This window comes from Taudactylus pleione, unplaced genomic scaffold (assembly GCF_031769625.1).
Source record: "Taudactylus pleione unplaced genomic scaffold, aTauple2 ptg000707l, whole genome shotgun sequence".
Taxonomy (NCBI): domain Eukaryota; kingdom Metazoa; phylum Chordata; class Amphibia; order Anura; family Myobatrachidae; genus Taudactylus; species Taudactylus pleione.
The window spans coordinates 3,151,405-3,169,670 of record NW_028285109.1 but is presented as its reverse complement, the minus strand read 5'-3'; positions in this window follow the sequence as shown (position 1 = coordinate 3,169,670).

The following is an 18,266-nucleotide window of genomic DNA, read 5'->3' as shown; positions in this document are numbered from 1 at the left end:
TTTGTGTGTCTGTTATGTGATCAGGGCATGATGTGAGTGAGGGATATTTTTGTGTCTGTTATGTGGACAGGGAATGATGTGAGTGAGGGGTATTTGTGTGTCAGTTATGTGGTCCGGGCATGATGTGAGTGAGGGGTATTTGTGTTTCAGTTTGTGGTCAGGGAATGATGTGACTGAGGGCTATTTGCGTGTCTGTTATGTGGTGAGTATATGATGTGAGTGAGGGGTAATTGTGTCAGTTATTTGGGCAGGGAATTATGTGAGTGAGGGGTATTTGTGTGTATGTTATGTGGTGAGGATATGATGTGAGTGAGGGGTATTTGTCAGTTATGTGGTCAGGGCATGATGTGAGTGAGGGGTATTTGCGTGTCTTTTATGTGGTGAGGATATGATGTGAGTGAGGGGTATTTGTCAGTTATGTGGTCAGGGCATGAAGTGAGTGAGGGGTATTTGCGTGTCTTTTATGTGGTGAGGATATGATGTGAGTGAGGGGTATTTGTGAGTTATGTGGTCAGGGCATGATGTGAGTGAGGGGTATTTGCGTATATTTTATGTGGTGCGGATATGAAGTGAGTGAGGGGTATTTGTGTGTCAGTTATGTGGTCAGGGAATGATGTGAGTGAGGGGTATTTGTGTGTCTTTTATGTGGTTAGGGAATGATGTGAGTGAGGGGTATTTGTGTGTCTGTTAAGTGGTGTGGACTTGCTGTGAATGGAGGGGTATTTGTGTGTCTGTTATGTGGTCAGGGAATGATGTGTGTGAGGGGTATTTGTGTGTCTGTTATGTGATCAGGGCATGATGTGAGTGAGGGGTATTTTTGTGTCTGTTATGTGATCAGGGAATGATGTGAGTCAGGGGTATTTGTGTGTCTGTTATGTGATCAGGGCATGATGTGAGAGAGGGGTATTTTTGTGTCTGGTATGTGGTCAAGGAATGATGTGAGTGAGGGGTATTTGTGTGTCTGTTATGTGGTCAGGGAATGATGTGAGGGGTATTTGTGTGTCAGTTATGTGGTCAGGGAATGATGTGAGTGAGGGGTATTTGTGTGTCTATGTGATCAGGGAATGATGTGATTGAGGGGTATTTGTGTGTCAGTTATTTGATCAGGGCATGATGTGAGTGACGGGTATTTGTGTGTCAGTTATGTGATCAGGGAATGATGTAAGTGAGGGATTTTTGTGTGTCTGTTATGTGGTCAGGGAGTGATGTGAGTGAGGGGTATTTGTGTGTCTATGTGACCAGGGAATGAAGTGAGTGAGGGGTATTTGTGTGTCTGTTATGTGGTCAGGGAATGATGTGAGTGAGGGGTATTTGTGTGTCTGTTATGTGGTCAGGGAATGATGTGTGTGAGGGGTATTTGTGTGTCTGTTATGTGATCAGGGCATGATGTGAGTGAGGGGTATTTTTGTGTCTGTTATGTGGTCAGGGAATGATGTGAGTGAGGGGTATTTGTGTGTCTGCTATGTGGTCAGGGATAGATGTGAGGGGTATTTGTCTGTCAGTTATGTGGTCAGGGAATGATGTGAGTGAGGGGTATTTGTGTGTCTATGTGATCAGGGAATGATGTGATTGAGGGGTATTTGTGTGTCAGTTATTTGATCAGGGCATGATGTGAGTGAGGGGTATTTGTGTGTCAGTTATGTGATCAGGGAATGATGTGAGTGAGGGGTTTTTGTGTGTCTGTTATGTGGTCAGGGAATGATGTGAGTGAGGGGTATTTGTGTGTCTATGTGACCAGGGAATGATGTGAGTGAGGGGTATTTGTGTGTCTGTTATGTGGTCAGGGAATGATGTGAGTGAGGGGTATTTGTGTGTCTGTTATGTGGTCAGGGAATGATGTGAGTGAGGGGTATTTGTGTGTCTGTTATGCGGTTAGGGAATGATGTGAGTGAGGGGTATTTGTGTGTCTGTTATGTGGTGAGGACATGCTGTGAATGGAGGGGTATTTGTGTGTCTGTTATGTGGTCAGGGAATGATGTGTGTGTGGGGTATTTGTGTGTCTGTTATGTGATCAGGGCATGATGTGAGTGAGGGGTATTTTTGTGTCTGTTATGTGGTCAGGGAATGATGTGAGTGAGGGGTATTTGTGTGTCTGCTATGTGGTCAGGGAATGATGTGAGGGGTATTTGTGTGTCAGTTATGTGGTCAGGTAATGATGTGAGTGAGGGGTATTTGTGTGTCTATGTGATCAGGGAATGATGTGATTGAGGGGTATTTGTGTGTCAGTTATGTGATCAGGGCACGATGTGAGTGAGGGCTATTTGTGTGTCAGTTTTGTGATCAGGGAATGATGTGAGTGAGGGGTTTTTGTGTCAGTTATGTGGTCAGGGAATGATGTGAGTGAGGGGTATTTGTGTGTCTATGTGATCAGGGAATGATGTGAGTGAGGGGTATTTGTGTGTCAGTTATGTGATCAGGGCATGATGTGAGTGAAGGATATTTGTATGTCTGTTATGTGGTGAGGAATGATGTGAGTGAGGGGTATTTGTGTGTCTATTATGTGGTGAGGATATGATGTGAGTGAGGGGTAATTGTGTGTCAGTTATTTGGACAGGGAATGATGTGAGTGAGGGGTATTTGTGTGTCTGTTATGTGGTGAGGATATGATGTGAGTGAGGGGTATTTGTCAGTTATGTGGTCAGGGCATGATGTGAGTGATGGGTATTTGCGTGTCTTTTATGTGGTGAGGATATGATGTGAGTGAGGGGTATTTGTCAGTTATGTGGTCAGGGCATGAAGTGAGTGAGGGGTATTTGCGTGTCTTTTATGTGGTGAGGATATGATGTGAGTGAGGGGTATTTGTGAGTTATGTGGTCAGGGCATGATGTGAGTGAGGGGTATTTGCGTATATTTTATGTGGTGCGGATATGAAGTGAGTGAGGGGTATTTGTGTGTCAGTTATGTGGTCAGGGAATGAAGTGAGTGAGGGGTATTTGTGTGTCTTTTATGTGGTTAGGGAATGATGTGAGTGAGGGGTATTTGTGTGTCTGTTATGTGGTGAGGGCATGCTGTGAATGGAGGGGTATTTGTGTGTCTGTTATGTGGTCAGGGAATGATGTGTGTGAGGGGTATTTGTGTGTCTGTTATGTGATCAGGGCATGATGTGAGTGAGAGGTATTTGTGTGTCAGTTATGTGATCAGGGCATGATGTGAGTGAGGGGTATTTGTGTCTGTTATGTGGTGAGGATATGATGTGAGTGAGGGGTAATTGTGTGTCAGTTATTTGGACAGGGAATGATGTGAGTGAGGGGTATTTGTGTGTCTGTTATGTGGTGAGGATATGATGTGAGTGAGGGGTATTTGTCACTTATGTGGTCAGGGCATGATGTGAGTGAGGGGTATTTGCGTTTCTTTTATGTGGTGAGGATATGATGTGAGTGAGGGGTATTTGTCAGTTATGTGGTCAGGGCATGAAGTGAGTGAGGGGTATTTGCGTGTCTTTTATGTGGTGAGGATATGATGTGAGTGAGGGGTATTTGTGAGTTATGTGGTCAGGGCATGATGTGAGTGAGGGGTATTTGCGTATATTTTATGTGGTGCGGATATGAAGTGAGTGAGGGGTATTTGTGTGTCAGTTATGTGGTCAGGGAATGAAGTGAGTGAGGGGTATTTGTGTGTCTTTTATGTGGTTAGGGAATGATGTGAGTGAGGGGTATTTGTGTGTCTGTTATGTGGTGAGGACATGCTGTGAATGGAGGGGTATTTGTGTGTCTGTTATGTGGTCAGGGAATGATGTGTGTGAGGGGTATTTGTGTGTCTGTTATGTGATCAGGGCATGATGTGAGTGAGGGGTATTTTTGTGTCTGTTATGTGATCAGGGAATGATGTGAGTCAGGGGTATTTGTGTGTCTGTTATGTGATCAGGGCATGATGTGAGAGAGGGGTATTTTTGTGTCTGGTATGTGGTCAAGGAATGATGTGAGTGAGGGGTATTTGTGTGTCTGTTATGTGGTCAGGGAATGATGTGAGGGGTATTTGTGTGTCAGTTATGTGGTCAGGGAATGATGTGAGTGAGGGGTATTTGTGTGTCTATGTGATCAGGGAATGATGTGATTGAGGGGTATTTGTGTGTCAGTTATTTGATCAGGGCATGATGTGAGTGAGGGGTATTTGTGTGTCAGTTATGTGATCAGGGAATGATGTAAGTGAGGGATTTTTGTGTGTCTGTTATGTGGTCAGGGAGTGATGTGAGTGAGGGGTATTTGTGTGTCTATGTGACCAGGGAATGAAGTGAGTGAGGGGTATTTGTGTGTCTGTTATGTGGTCAGGGAATGATGTGAGTGAGGGGTATTTGTGTGTCTGTTATGTGGTCAGGGAATGATGTGAGTGAGGGGTATTTGTGTGTCTGTTATGTGGTGAGGACATGCTGTGAATGGAGGGGTATTTGTGTGTCTGTTATGTGGTCAGGGAATGATGTGTGTGAGGGGTATTTGTGTGTCTGTTATGTGATCAGGGCATGATGTGAGTGAGGGGTATTTTTGTGTCTGTTATGTGGTCAGGGAATGATGTGAGTGAGGGGTATTTGTGTGTCTGCTGTGTGGTCAGGGATAGATGTGAGGGGTATTTGTCTGTCAGTTACGTGGTCAGGGAATTATGTGAGTGAGGGGTATTTGTGTGTCTATGTGATCAGGGAATGATGTGATTGAGGGGTATTTGTGTGTCAGTTATTTGATCAGGGCATGATGTGAGTGAGGGGTATTTGTGTGTCAGTTTTGTGATCAGGGAATGATGTGAGTGAGGGGTTTTTGTGTGTCTGTTATGTGGTCAGGGAATGATGTGAGTGAGGGGTATTTGTGTGTCTATGTGACCAGGGAATGAAGTGAGTGAGGGGTATTTGTGTGTCTGTTATGTGGTCAGGGAATGATGTGAGTGAGGGGTATTTGTGTGTCTGTTATGTGGTCAGGGAATGATGTGAGTGAGGGGTATTTGTGTGTCTGTTATGTGGTTAGGGAATGATGTGAGTGAGGGGTATTTGTGTGTCTGTTATGTGGTGAGGACATGCTGTGAATGGAGGGGTATTTGTGTGTCTGTTATGTGGTCAGGGAATGATGTGTGTGAGGGGTATTTGTGTGTCTGTTATGTGATCAGGGCATGATGTGAGTGAGGGGTATTTTTGTGTCTGTTATGTGGTCAGGGAATGATGTGAGTGAGGGGTATTTGTGTGTCTGCTATGTGGTCAGGGAATGATGTGAGGGGTATTTGTGTGTCAGTTATGTGGTCAGGGAATGATGTGAGTGAGGGGTATTTGTGTGTCTATGTGATCAGGGAATGATGTGATTGAGGGCTATTTGTGTGTCAGTTATGTGATCAGGGCACGATGTGAGTGAGGGCTATTTGTGTGTCAGTTTTGTGATCAGGGAATGATGTGAGTGAGGGGTTTTTGTGTCAGTTATGTGGTCAGGGAATGATGTGAATGAGGGGTATTTGTGTGTCTATGTGATCAGGGAATGATGTGAGTGAGGGGTATTTGTGTGTCAGTTATGTGATCAGGGCATGATGTGAGTGAAGGATATTTGTATGTCTGTTATGTGGTGAGGAATGATGTGAGTGAGGGGTATTTGTGTGTCTATTATGTGGTGAGGAATGATGTGAGTGAGAGGTATTTGTGTGTCAGTTATGTGATCAGGGCATGATGTGAGTGAGGGGTATTTGTGTCAGTTATGTGGTGAGGATATGATGTGAGTGAGGGGTAATTGTGTGTCAGTTATTTGGACAGGGAATGATGTGAGTGAGGGGTATTTGTGTGTCTGTTATGTGGTCAGGGAATGATGTGAGTGAGGGGTATTTGTGTGTCAGTTATGTGTTCCGGGCATGATGTGAGTGAGGGGTATTTGTGTTTCAGTTTGTGGTCAGGGAATGATGTGAGTGAGGGCTATTTGCGTGTCTGTTATGTGGTGAGTATATGATGTGAGTGAGGGGTAATTGTGTCAGTTATTTGGGCAGGGAATGATGTGAGTGAGGGGTATTTGTGTGTATGTTATGTGGTGAGGATATGATGTGAGTGAGGGGTATTTGTCAGTTATGTGGTCAGGGCATGATTTGAGTGAGGGGTATTTGCGTGTCTTTTATGTGGTGAGGATATGATGTGAGTGAGGGGTATTTGTCAGTTATGTGGTCAGGGCATTATGTGAGTGAGGGGTATTTGCATATCTTTTATGTGGTGAGGATATGATGTGAGTGAGGGGTATTTGTGTGTCAGTTATGTGGTCAGGGAATGATGTGAGAGAGGGGTATTTGTGTGTCTGTTATGTGGTTAGGGAATGATGTGAGAGAGGGGTATTTTTGTGTCTGTTATGTGGTCAGGGAATGATGTGAGTGAGGGCTATTTGTGTGTCTGTTATGTGATCAGGGCATGATGTGAGAGAGGCGTATTTGTGTGTCAGTTATGTGGTCTGGGCATGATGTGAGTGAGGGGTATTTGTGTTTCAGTTTCTGGTCAGGGAATGATGTGAGTGAGGGCTATTTGCGTGTCTGTTATGTGGTGAGTATATGATGTGAGTGAGGGGTAATTGTGTCAGTAATTTGGGCAGGGAATGATGTGAGTGAGGGGTATTTGTGTGTATGTTATGTGGTGAGGATATGATGTGAGTGAGGGGTATTTGTCAGTTATGTGGTCAGGGCATGATGTGAGTGAGGGGTATTTGCGTGTCTTTTATGTGGTGAGGATATGATGTGAGTGAGGGGTATTTGTCAGTTATGTGGTCAGGGCATTATGTGAGTGAGGGGTATTTGCATATCTTTTATGTGGTGAGGATATGATGTGAGTGAGGGGTATTTGTGTGTCATTTATGTGGTCAGGGAATGATGTGAGTGAGGGGTATTTGTGTGTCTGTTATGTGGTTAGGGAATGATGTGAGTGAGGGGTATTTGTGTGTCTGTTATGTGGTGAGGACATGCTGTGAATGGAGGGGTATTTGTGCATCTGTTATGTGGTCAGGGAATGATGTGTGTGAGGGGTATTTGTGTGTCTGTTATGTGATCAGGGCATGATGTGAGTGAGGGGTATTTTTGTGTCTGTTATGTGGTCAGGGAATGATGTGAGTCAGGGGTATTTGTGTGTCTGTTATGTGATCAGGGCATGATGTGAGAGAGGGGTATTTTGTGTCTGTTATGTGGTCAGGGAATGATGTGAGTGAGGGGTATTTGTGTGTCTGTTATGTGGTATGGGAATGATGTGAGGGGTATTTGTGTGTCAGTTATGTGGTCAGGGAATGATGTGAGTGAGGGGTATTTGTGTGTCTATGTGATCAGGGAATGATGTGATTGAGGGGTATTTGTGTGTCAGTTATGTGATCAGGGCACGATGTGAGTGAGGGGTATTTGTGTGTCAGTTATGTGATCAGGGAATGATGTGAGTGAGGGGTATTTGTGTGTCTGTTATGTGGTATGGGAATGATGTGAGGGGTTTTTGTGTGTCTGTTATGTGGTCAGGGAATGATGTGAGTGAGGGGTATTTGAGTGTCTATTTGATCAGGGAATGATGTGAGTGAGGGGTATTTGTGTGTCTGTTATGTGGTCAGGGAATGATGTGAGTGATGGGTATTTGTGTGTCTGTTATGTGGTCAGGGAATGATGTGAGTGAGGGGTTTTTCTGTGTCTGTTATGTGGTGAGGACCTGCTGTGAATGGAGGGGTATTTGTGTGTCTGTTATGTGGTCAGGGAATGATGTGAGTGAGGGGTATTTGTGTGTCTGTTATGTGATCAGGGCATGATGTGAGTGAGGGATATTTTTGTATCTGTTATGTGGTCAGGGAATGATGTGAGTGAGGGGTATTTGTGTGTCTGTTATGGGATCAGGGCATGATGTGAGTGAGGGGTATTTTTGTGTCTGTTATGTGGTCAGGGAGTGATGTGAGAGAGGGGTATTTGTGTGTCTGTTATGTGGTCACGGAAAGATGTGAGGGGTATTTGTGTGTCAGCTATGTGATCAGGGAATGATGTGAGTGTGCAGTATTTGTGTGTCTATGTGATCAGGGCCCGATGTGAGTGAGGGGTATTTGTGTGTCAGTTATGTGATCAGGGCATGATGTGAGTGAAGGATATTTGTGTGTTTGTTATGTGGTGAGGAATGATGTGAGTGAGGGGTATTTGTGTGTCTATTATGTGGTGAGGAATGATGTGAGTGAGGGGTAATTGTGTGTCAGTTATTTGGGCAGGGAATGATGTGAGTGAGGGGTATTTGTGTGTCTGTTATGTGGTCAGTGAATGATGTGAGTGAGGGGTATTTGTGTGTCAGTTATGTGGTCCGGGCATGATGTGAGTGAGGGGTATTTGTGTTTCAGTTATGTGGTCAGGGAATGATGTGAGTGAGGGCTATTTGCGTGTCTGTTATGTGGTGAGTATATGATGTGAGTGAGGGGCAATTGTGTGTCAGTTATTTGGGCAGGGAATGATGGGAGTGAGGGGTATTTGTGAGTCTGTTTTGTGGTCAGGGAGTGATGTGAGTGAGGGGTATTTGTGTGTCTGTTATGTGGTCAGGGAATGATGTGAGTGAGGGGTATTTGTGTGTCAGTTATGTGGTCAGGGAATGATGTGAGTGAGGGGTATTTGTGTGTCTATTATGTGGTGAGGACATGCTGTGAATGGAGGGGTATTTGTGTGTCTGTTATGTGGTCAGGGAATGACGTGTGTGAAAGGTATTTGTGTGTCTGTTATGTGATCAGGGCATGATGTGAGTGAGGGGTATTTTTGTGTCTGTTATGTGGTCAGGGAATGATGTGACTGAGGGGTATTTGTATGTCTGTTATGTGATCAGGGCATGATGTGAGTGAGGGGTAATTTTGTGTCTGTTATGTGGCCAGAGAATGACGTGAGTGAGGGGTATTTGTGTGTCTGTTATGTGGTTAGGGAATGATGTGAGTGAGGGGTATTTGTGTGTCTGTTATGTGGTGAGGACATGCTGTGAATGGAGGGGTATTTGTGTGTCTGTTATGTGGTCAGGGAATGATGTGAGTGAGAGGTATTTGTGTGTCTGTTATGTGGTCAGGGAATGATGTGAGTGAGGGGTATTTGTGTGTCTGTTATGTGGTTAGGGAATGATGTGAGTGAGGGGTATTTGTGTGTCTGTTATGTGGTGAGGACATGCTGTGAATGGAGGGGTATTTGTGTGTCTGTTATGTGGTCAGGGAATGATGTGTGTGAGGGGTATTTGTGTGTCTGTTATGTGATCAGGGCATGATGTGAGTGAGGGGTATTTTTGTGTCTGTTATGTGGTCAGGGAATGATGTGAGTGAGGGGTATTTGTGTGTCTGCTATGTGGTCAGGGAATGATGTGAGGGGTATTTGTCTGTCAGTTATGTGGTCAGGGAATGATGTGAGTGAGGGGTATTTGTGTGTCTATGTGATCAGGGAATGATGTGATTGAGGGGTATTTGTGTGTCAGTTATGTGATCAGGGCACGATGTGAGTGAGGGGTATTTGTGTGTCAGTTATGTGATCAGGGAATGATGTGAGTGAGGGGTTTTTGTGTCAGTTATGTGGTCAGGGAATGATGTGAGTGAGGGGTATTTGTGTGTCTATGTGATCAGGGAATGATGTGAGTGAGGGATATTTGTGTGTCAGTTATGTGATCAGGGCATGATGTGAGTGAAGGATATTTGTGTGTCTGTTATGTGTTGAGGAATGATGTGAGAGAGGGGAATTTGTGTGTCTATTATGTGGTGAGGAATGATGTGAGTGAGAGGTATTTGTGTGTCAGTTATGTGATCAGGGCATGATGTGAGTGAGGGGTATTTGTGTGTCAGTTATGTGGTCTGGGCATGATGTGAGTGAGGGGTATTTGTGTTTCAGTTTGTGGTCAGGGAATGATGTGAGTGAGGGCTATTTGCGTGTCTGTTATGTGGTGAGTATATGATGTGAGTGAGGGGTAATTGTGTCAGTAATTTGGGCAGGGAATGATGTGAGTGAGGGGTATTTGTGTGTATGTTATGTGGTGAGGATATGATGTGAGTGAGGGGTATTTGTCAGTTATGTGGTCAGGGCATGATGTGAGTGAGGGGTATTTGCGTGTCTTTTATGTGGTGAGGATATGATGTGAGTGAGGGGTATTTGTCAGTTATGTGGTCAGGGCATTATGTGAGTGAGGGTTATTTGCATATCTTTTATGTGGTGAGGATATGATGTGAGTGAGGGGTATTTGTGTGTCATTTATGTGGTCAGGGAATGATGTGAGTGAGGGGTATTTGTGTGTCTGTTATGTGGTTAGGGAATGATGTGAGTGAGGGGTATTTGTGTGTCTGTTATGTGGTGAGGACATGCTGTGAATGGAGGGGTATTTGTGCATCTGTTATGTGGTCAGGGAATGATGTGTGTGAGGGGTATTTGTGTGTCTGTTATGTGATCAGGGCATGATGTGAGTGAGGGGTATTTTTGTGTCTGTTATGTGGTCAGGGAATGATGTGAGTCAGGGGTATTTGTGTGTCTGTTATGTGATCAGGGCATGATGTGAAAGAGGGGTATTTTGTGTCTGTTATGTGGTCAGGGAATGATGTGAGTGAGGGGTATTTGTGTGTCTGTTATGTGGTATGGGAATGATGTGAGGGGTATTTGTGTGTCAGTTATGTGGTCAGGGAATGATGTGAGTGAGGGGTATTTGTGTGTCTATGTGATCAGGGAATGATGTGATTGAGGGGTATTTGTGTGTCAGTTATGTGATCAGGGCACGATGTGAGTGAGGGGTATTTGTGTGTCAGTTATGTGATCAGGGAATGATGTGAGTGAGGGGTATTTGTGTGTCTGTTATGTGGTATGGGAATGATGTGAGGGGTTTTTGTGTGTCTGTTATGTGGTCAGGGAATGATGTGAGTGAGGGGTATTTGAGTGTCTATTTGATCAGGGAATGATGTGAGTGAGGGGTATTTGTGTGTCTGTTATGTGGTCAGGGAATGATGTGAGTGATGGGTATTTGTGTGTCTGTTATGTGGTCAGGGAATGATGTGAGTGAGGGGTTTTTCTGTGTCTGTTATGTGGTGAGGACCTGCTGTGAATGGAGGGGTATTTGTGTGTCTGTTATGTGGTCAGGGAATGATGTGAGTGAGGGGTATTTGTGTGTCTGTTATGTGATCAGGGCATGATGTGAGTGAGGGATATTTTTGTATCTGTTATGTGGTCAGGGAATGATGTGAGTGAGGGGTATTTGTGTTCTGTTATGGGATCAGGGCATGATGTGAGTGAGGGGTATTTTTGTGTCTGTTATGTGGTCAGGGAGTGATGTGAGAGAGGGGTATTTGTGTGTCTGTTATGTGGTCACGGAAAGATGTGAGGGGTATTTGTGTGTCAGCTATGTGATCAGGGAATGATGTGATTGAGGGGTATTTGTGTGTCTATGTGATCAGGGCACGATGTGAGTGAGGGGTATTTGTGTGTCACTTATGTGATCAGGGAATGATGTAAGTGAGGGGTTTTTGTGTGTCTGTTATGTGGTCAGGGAATGATGTGAGTGTGCAGTATTTGTGTGTCTATGTGATCAGGGCCCGATGTGAGTGAGGGGTATTTGTGTGTCAGTTATGTGATCAGGGCATGATGTGAGTGAAGGATATTTGTGTGTTTGTTATGTGGTGAGGAATGATGTGAGTGAGGGGTATTTGTGTGTCTATTATGTGGTGAGGAATGATGTGAGTGAGGGGTAATTGTGTGTCCGTTATTTGGGCAGGGAATGATGTGAGTGAGGGGTATTTGTGTGTCTGTTATGTGGTCAGTGAATGATGTGAGTGAGGGGTATTTGTGTGTCAGTTATGTGGTCCGGGCATGATGTGAGTGAGGGGTATTTGTGTTTCAGTTATGTGGTCAGGGAATGATGTGAGTGAGGGCTATTTGCGTGTCTGTTATGTGGTGAGTATATGATGTGAGCGAGGGGTAATTGTGTGTCAGTTATTTGGGCAGGGAATGATGGGAGTGAGGGGTATTTGTGAGTCTGTTTTGTGGTCAGGGAGTGATGTGAGTGAGGGGTATTTGTGTGTCTGTTATGTGGTCAGGGAATGATGTGAGTGAGGGGTATTTGTGTGTCAGTTATGTGGTCAGGGAATGATGTGAGTGAGGGGTATTTGTGTGTCTATTATGTGGTGAGGACATGCTGTGAATGGAGGGGTATTTGTGTGTCTGTAATGTGGTCAGGGAATGACGTTTGTGAAAGGTATTTGTGTGTCTGTTATGTGATCAGGGCATGATGTGAGTGAGGGGTATTTTTGTGTCTGTTATGTGGTCAGGGAATGATGTGACTGAGGGGTATTTGTATGTCTGTTATGTGATCAGGGCATGATGTGAGTGAGGGGTAATTTTGTGTCTGTTATGTGGTCAGGGAATGACGTGAGTGAGGGGTATTTGTGTGTCTGTTATGTGGTTAGGGAATGATGTGAGTGAGGGGTATTTGTGTGTCTGTTATGTGGTGAGGACATGCTGTGAATGGAGGGGTATTTGTGTGTCTGTTATGTGGTCAGGGAATGATGTGTGTGAGGGGTATTTGTGTGTCTTTTATGTGATCAGGCATGATGTGAGTGAGGGGTATTTTTGTGTCTGTTATGTGGTCAGGGAATGATGTGAGTGAGGGGTATTTGTGTGTCTGCTATGTGGTCAGGGAATGATGTGAGGGGTATTTGTCTGTCAGTTATGTGGTCAGGGAATGATGTGAGTGAGGGGTATTTGTGTGTCTATGTGATCAGGGAATGATGTGATTGAGGGGTATTTGTGTGTCAGTTATGTGATCAGGGCACGATGTGAGTGAGGGGTATTTGTGTGTCAGTTATGTGATCAGGGAATGATGTGAGTGAGGGGTTTTTGTGTCAGTTATGTGGTCAGGGAATGATGTGAGTGAGGGGTATTTGTGTGTCTATGTGATCAGGGAATGATGTGAGTGAGGGATATTTGTGTGTCAGTTATGTGATCAGGGCATGATGTGAGTGAAGGATATTTGTGTGTCTGTTATGTGTTGAGGAATGATGTGAGAGAGGGGAATTTGTTTGTCTATTATGTGGTGAGGAATGATGTGAGTGAGAGGTATTTGTGTGTCAGTTATGTGATCAGGGCATGATGTGAGTGAGGGGTATTTGTGTGTCAGTTATGTGGTCTGGGCATGATGTGAGTGAGGGGTATTTGTGTTTCAGTTTGTGGTCAGGGAATGATGTGAGTGAGGGCTATTTGCGTGTCTGTTATGTGGTGAGTATATGATGTGAGTGAGGGGTAATTGTGTCAATAATTTGGGCAGGGAATGATGTGAGTGAGGGGTATTTGTGTGTATGTTATGTGGTGAGGATATGATGTGAGTGAGGGGTATTTGTCAGTTATGTGGTCAGGGCATGATGTGAGTGAGGGGTATTTGCGTGTCTTTTATGTGGTGAGGATATGATGTGAGTGAGGGGTATTTGTCAGTTATGTGGTCAGGGCATTATGTGAGTGAGGGGTATTTGCATATCTTTTATGTGGTGAGGATATGATGTGAGTGAGGGGTATTTGTGTGTCATTTATGTGGTCAGGGAATGATGTGAGTGAGGGGTATTTGTGTGTCTGTTATGTGGTTAGGGAATGATGTGAGTGAGGGGTATTTGTGTGTCTGTTATGTGGTGAGGACATGCTGTGAATGGAGGGGTATTTGTGCATCTGTTATGTGGTCAGGGAATGATGTGTGTGAGGGGTATTTGTGTGTCTGTTATGTGATCAGGGCATGATGTGAGTGAGGGGTATTTTTGTGTCTGTTATGTGGTCAGGGAATGATGTGAGTCAGGGGTATTTGTGTGTCTGTTATGTGATCAGGGCATGATGTGAGAGAGGGGTATTTTGTGTCTGTTATGTGGTCAGGGAATGATGTGAGTGAGGGGTATTTGTGTGTCTGTTATGTGGTATGGGAATGATGTGAGGGGTATTTGTGTGTCAGTTATGTGGTCAGGGAATGATGTGAGTGAGGGGTATTTGTGTGTCTATGTGATCAGGGAATGATGTGATTGAGGGGTATTTGTGTGTCAGTTATGTGATCAGGGCATGATGTGAGTGAGGGGTATTTGTGTGTCAGTTATGTGATCAGGGAATGATGTGAGTGAGGGGTATTTGTGTGTCTGTTATGTGGTATGGGAATGATGTGAGGGGTTTTTGTGTGTCTGTTATGTGGTCAGGGAATGATGTGAGTGAGGGGTATTTGAGTGTCTATTTGATCAGGGAATGATGTGAGTGAGGGGTATTTGTGTGTCTGTTATGTGGTCAGGGAATGATGTGAGTGATGGGTATTTGTGTGTCTGTTATGTGGTCAGGGAATGATGTGAGTGAGGGGTTTTTCTGTGTCTGTTATGTGGTGAGGACCTGCTGTGAATGGAGGGGTATTTGTGTGTCTGTTATGTGGTCAGGGAATGATGTGAGTGAGGGGTATTTGTGTGTCTGTTATGTGATCAGGGCATGATGTGAGTGAGGGATATTTTTGTATCTGTTATGTGGTCAGGGAATGATGTGAGTGAGGGGTATTTGTGTGTCTGTTATGGGATCAGGGCATGATGTGAGTGAGGGGTATTTTTGTGTCTGTTATGTGGTCAGGGAGTGATGTGAGAGAGGGGTATTTGTGTGTCTGTTATGTGGTCACGGAAAGATGTGAGGGGTATTTGTGTGTCAGCTATGTGATCAAGGAATGATGTGATTGAGGGGTATTTGTGTGTCTATGTGATCAGGGCACGATGTGAGTGAGGGGTATTTGTGTGTCACTTATGTGATCAGGGAATGATGTAAGTGAGGGGTTTTTGTGTGTCTGTTATGTGGTCAGGGAATGATGTGAGTGTGCAGTATTTGTGTGTCTATGTGATCAGGGCCCGATGTGAGTGAGGGGTATTTGTGTGTCAGTTATGTGATCAGGGCATGATGTGAGTGAAGGATATTTGTGTGTTTGTTATGTGGTGAGGAATGATGTGAGTGAGGGGTATTTGTGTGTCTATTATGTGGTGAGGAATGATGTGAGTGAGGGGTAATTGTGTGTCAGTTATTTGGGCAGGGAATGATGTGAGTGAGGGGTATTTGTGTGTCTGTTATGTGGTCAGTGAATGATGTGAGTGAGGGGTATTTGTGTGTCAGTTATGTGGTCCGGGCATGATGTGAGTGAGGGGTATTTGTGTTTCAGTTATGTGGTCAGGGAATGATGTGAGTGAGGGCTATTTGCGTGTCTGTTATGTGGTGAGTATATGATGTGAGTGAGGGGTAATTGAGTGTCAGTTATTTGGGCAGGGAATGATGGGAGTGAGGGGTATTTGTGAGTCTGTTTTGTGGTCAGGGAGTGATGTGAGTGAGGGGTATTTGTGTGTCTGTTATGTGGTCAGGGAATGATGTGAGTGAGGGGTATTTGTGTGTCAGTTATGTGGTCAGGGAATGATGTGAGTGAGGGGTATTTGTGTGTCTATTATGTGGTGAGGACATGCTGTGAATGGAGGGGTATTTGTGTGTCTGTTATGTGGTCAGGGAATGACGTGTGTGAAAGGTATTTGTGTGTCTGTTATGTGATCAGGGCATGATGTGAGTGAGGGGTATTTTTGTGTCTGTTATGTGGTCAGGGAATGATGTGACTGAGGGGTATTTGTATGTCTGTTATGTGATCAGGGCATGATGTGAGTGAGGGGCAATTTTGTGTCTGTTATGTGGTCAGGGAATGACGTGAGTGAGGGGTATTTGTGTGGCTGTTATGTGGTCAGGGAATGATGTGAGGGGTATTTGTGTGTCAGTTATGTGATCAGGGAATGATGTGATTGAGGGGTATTTGTGTGTCAGTTATGTGATCAGGGCACGATGTGAGTGAGGGGTATTTGTGTGTCAGTTATGTGATCAGGGAGTGATGTAATTGAGGGGTTTTTGTGTGTCAGTTATGTGGTCAGGGAATGATGTGAGTGAGGGGTATTTGTGTGTCTATGTGATCAGGGAATGATGTGATTGAGGGGTATTTGTGTGTCAGTTATGTGATCAGGGCACGATGTGAGTGAGGGGTATTTGTGTGTCAGTTATGTGATCAGGGAATGATGTGAGTGAGGGGTTTTTGTGTCAGTTATGTGGTCAGGGAATGATGTGAGTGAGGGGTATTTGTGTGTCTATGTGATCAGGGAATGATGTGAGTGAGGGGAATTGTGTGTCAGTTATGTGATCAGGGCATGATGTGAGTGAAGGATATTTGTGTGTCTGTTATGGGGTGAGGAATGATGTGAGTGAGGGGTATTTGTGTGTCTATTATGTGGTGAGGAATGATGTGAGTGAGAGGTATTTGTGTGTCAGTTATGTGATCAGGGCATGATGTGAGTGAGGGGTATTTGTGTCTGTTATGTGGTGAGGATATGATGTGAGTGAGGGGCAATTGTGTGTCAGTTATTTGGACAGGGAATGATGTGTGTGAGGGGTATTTGTGTGTCTGTTATATGGTCAGGGAATGATGTGAGTGAGGGGTATTTGTGTGTCAGTTATGTGGTCCGGGCATGATGTGAGTGAGGGGTATTTGTGTTTCAGTTTGTGGTCAGGGAATAATGTGAGTGAGGGCTTTTTGCGTGTCTGTTATGTGGTGAGTATATGATGTGAGTGAGGGGTAATTGTGTCAGTTATTTGAGCAGGGAATGATGTGAGTGAGGGGTATTTGTGTGTATGTTATGTGGTGAGGATATGATGTGAGTGAGGGGTATTTGTCAGTTATGTGGTCAGGGCATGATGTGAGTGAGGGGTATTTGCGTGTCTTTTATGTGGTGAGGATATGATGTGAGTCAGGGGTATTTGTCAGTTATGTGGTCAGGGCATGATGTGAGTGAGGGGTATTTGCGTTTCTTTTATGTGGTGAGGATATGATGTGAGTGAGGGGTATTTGTGTGTCAGTTATGTGGTCAGGGAATGATGTGAGTGAGGGGTATTTGTGTGTCTGTTATGTGGTTAGGGAATGATGTGAGTGAGGGGTATTTGTGTGTCTGTTATGTGGTGAGGACATGCTGTGAATGGAGGGGTATTTGTGCATCTGTTAATTGGTCAGGGAATGATGTGTGTGAGGGGCATTTGTGTGTCTGTTATGTGATCAGGGCATGATGTGAGTGAGGGGTATTTTTTTGTCTGGTATGTGGTCAGGGAATGATGTGACTCAGGGGTATTTGTGTGTCTGTTATGTGATCAGGGCATGATGTGAAAGAGGGGTATTTTTGTGTCTGTTATGTGGTCAGGGAATGATGTGAGTGAGGGGTATTTGTGTGTCTGTTATGTGGTCAGGGAATGATGGGAGGGAAATTTGTGTCAGTTATGTGGTCAGGGAATGATGTGAGTGAGGGGTATTTGTGTGTCTGTGTGATCAGGGAATGATGTGATTGAGGGGTATTTGTGTGTCAGTTATGTGATCAGGGCACGATGTGAGTGAGGGGCATTTGTGTGTCAGTTATGTGATCAGGGAATGATGTGAGTGAGGGGTTTTTGTGTGTCTGTTATGTGGTCAGGGAATGATGTGAGTGAGGGGTACTTGTGTGTCTATGTGATCAGGGAATGATGTGAGTGAGGGGTATGTGTGTGTCTGTTATGTGGTCAGGGAATGATGTGAGTGAGGGGTATTTGTGTGTCTGTTATGTGGTCAGGGAATGATGTGAGTGAGGGGTATTTCTGTGTTTGTTATGTGGTGAGGACCTGCTGTGAATGGAGGGGTATTTGTGTGTCTGTTATGTGGTCAGGGAATGATGTGAGTGAGGGGTATTTGTGTGTCTGTTATGTGATCAGGGCATGATGTGAGTGAGGGATATTTTTGTGTCTGTTATGTGGTCAGGGAATGATGTGAGTGAGGGGTATTTGTGTGTCTGTTATGTGATCAGGGCATGATGTGAGTGAGGGGTATTTTTGTGTCTGTTATGTGGTCAGGGAATGATGTGAGTGAGGGGTATTTGTGTGTCTGTTATGTGGTCAGGGAAAGATGTGAGTGGTATTTGTGTGTCAGATATGTGGCCAGGGAATGATGTGAGTGAGGGGTATTTGTGTGTCTATGTGATCAGGGAATGATGTGATTGAGGGGTATTTGTGTGTCTATGTGATCAGGGCACGATGTGAGTGAGGGGTATTTGTGTGTCTGTTATGTGATCAGGGCATGATGTGAGTGAGGGGTATTTTTGTGTCTGTTATGTGGTCAGGGAATGATGTGAGTCAGGGGTATTTGTGTGTCTGTTATGTGATCAGGGCATGATGTGAGAGAGGGGTATTTTTTGTCTGTTATGTGGTCAGGGAATGATGTGAGTGAGGGGTATTTGTGTGTCTGTTATGTGGTCAGGGAATGATGTGAGGGGTATTTGTGTGTCAGTTATGTGGTCAGG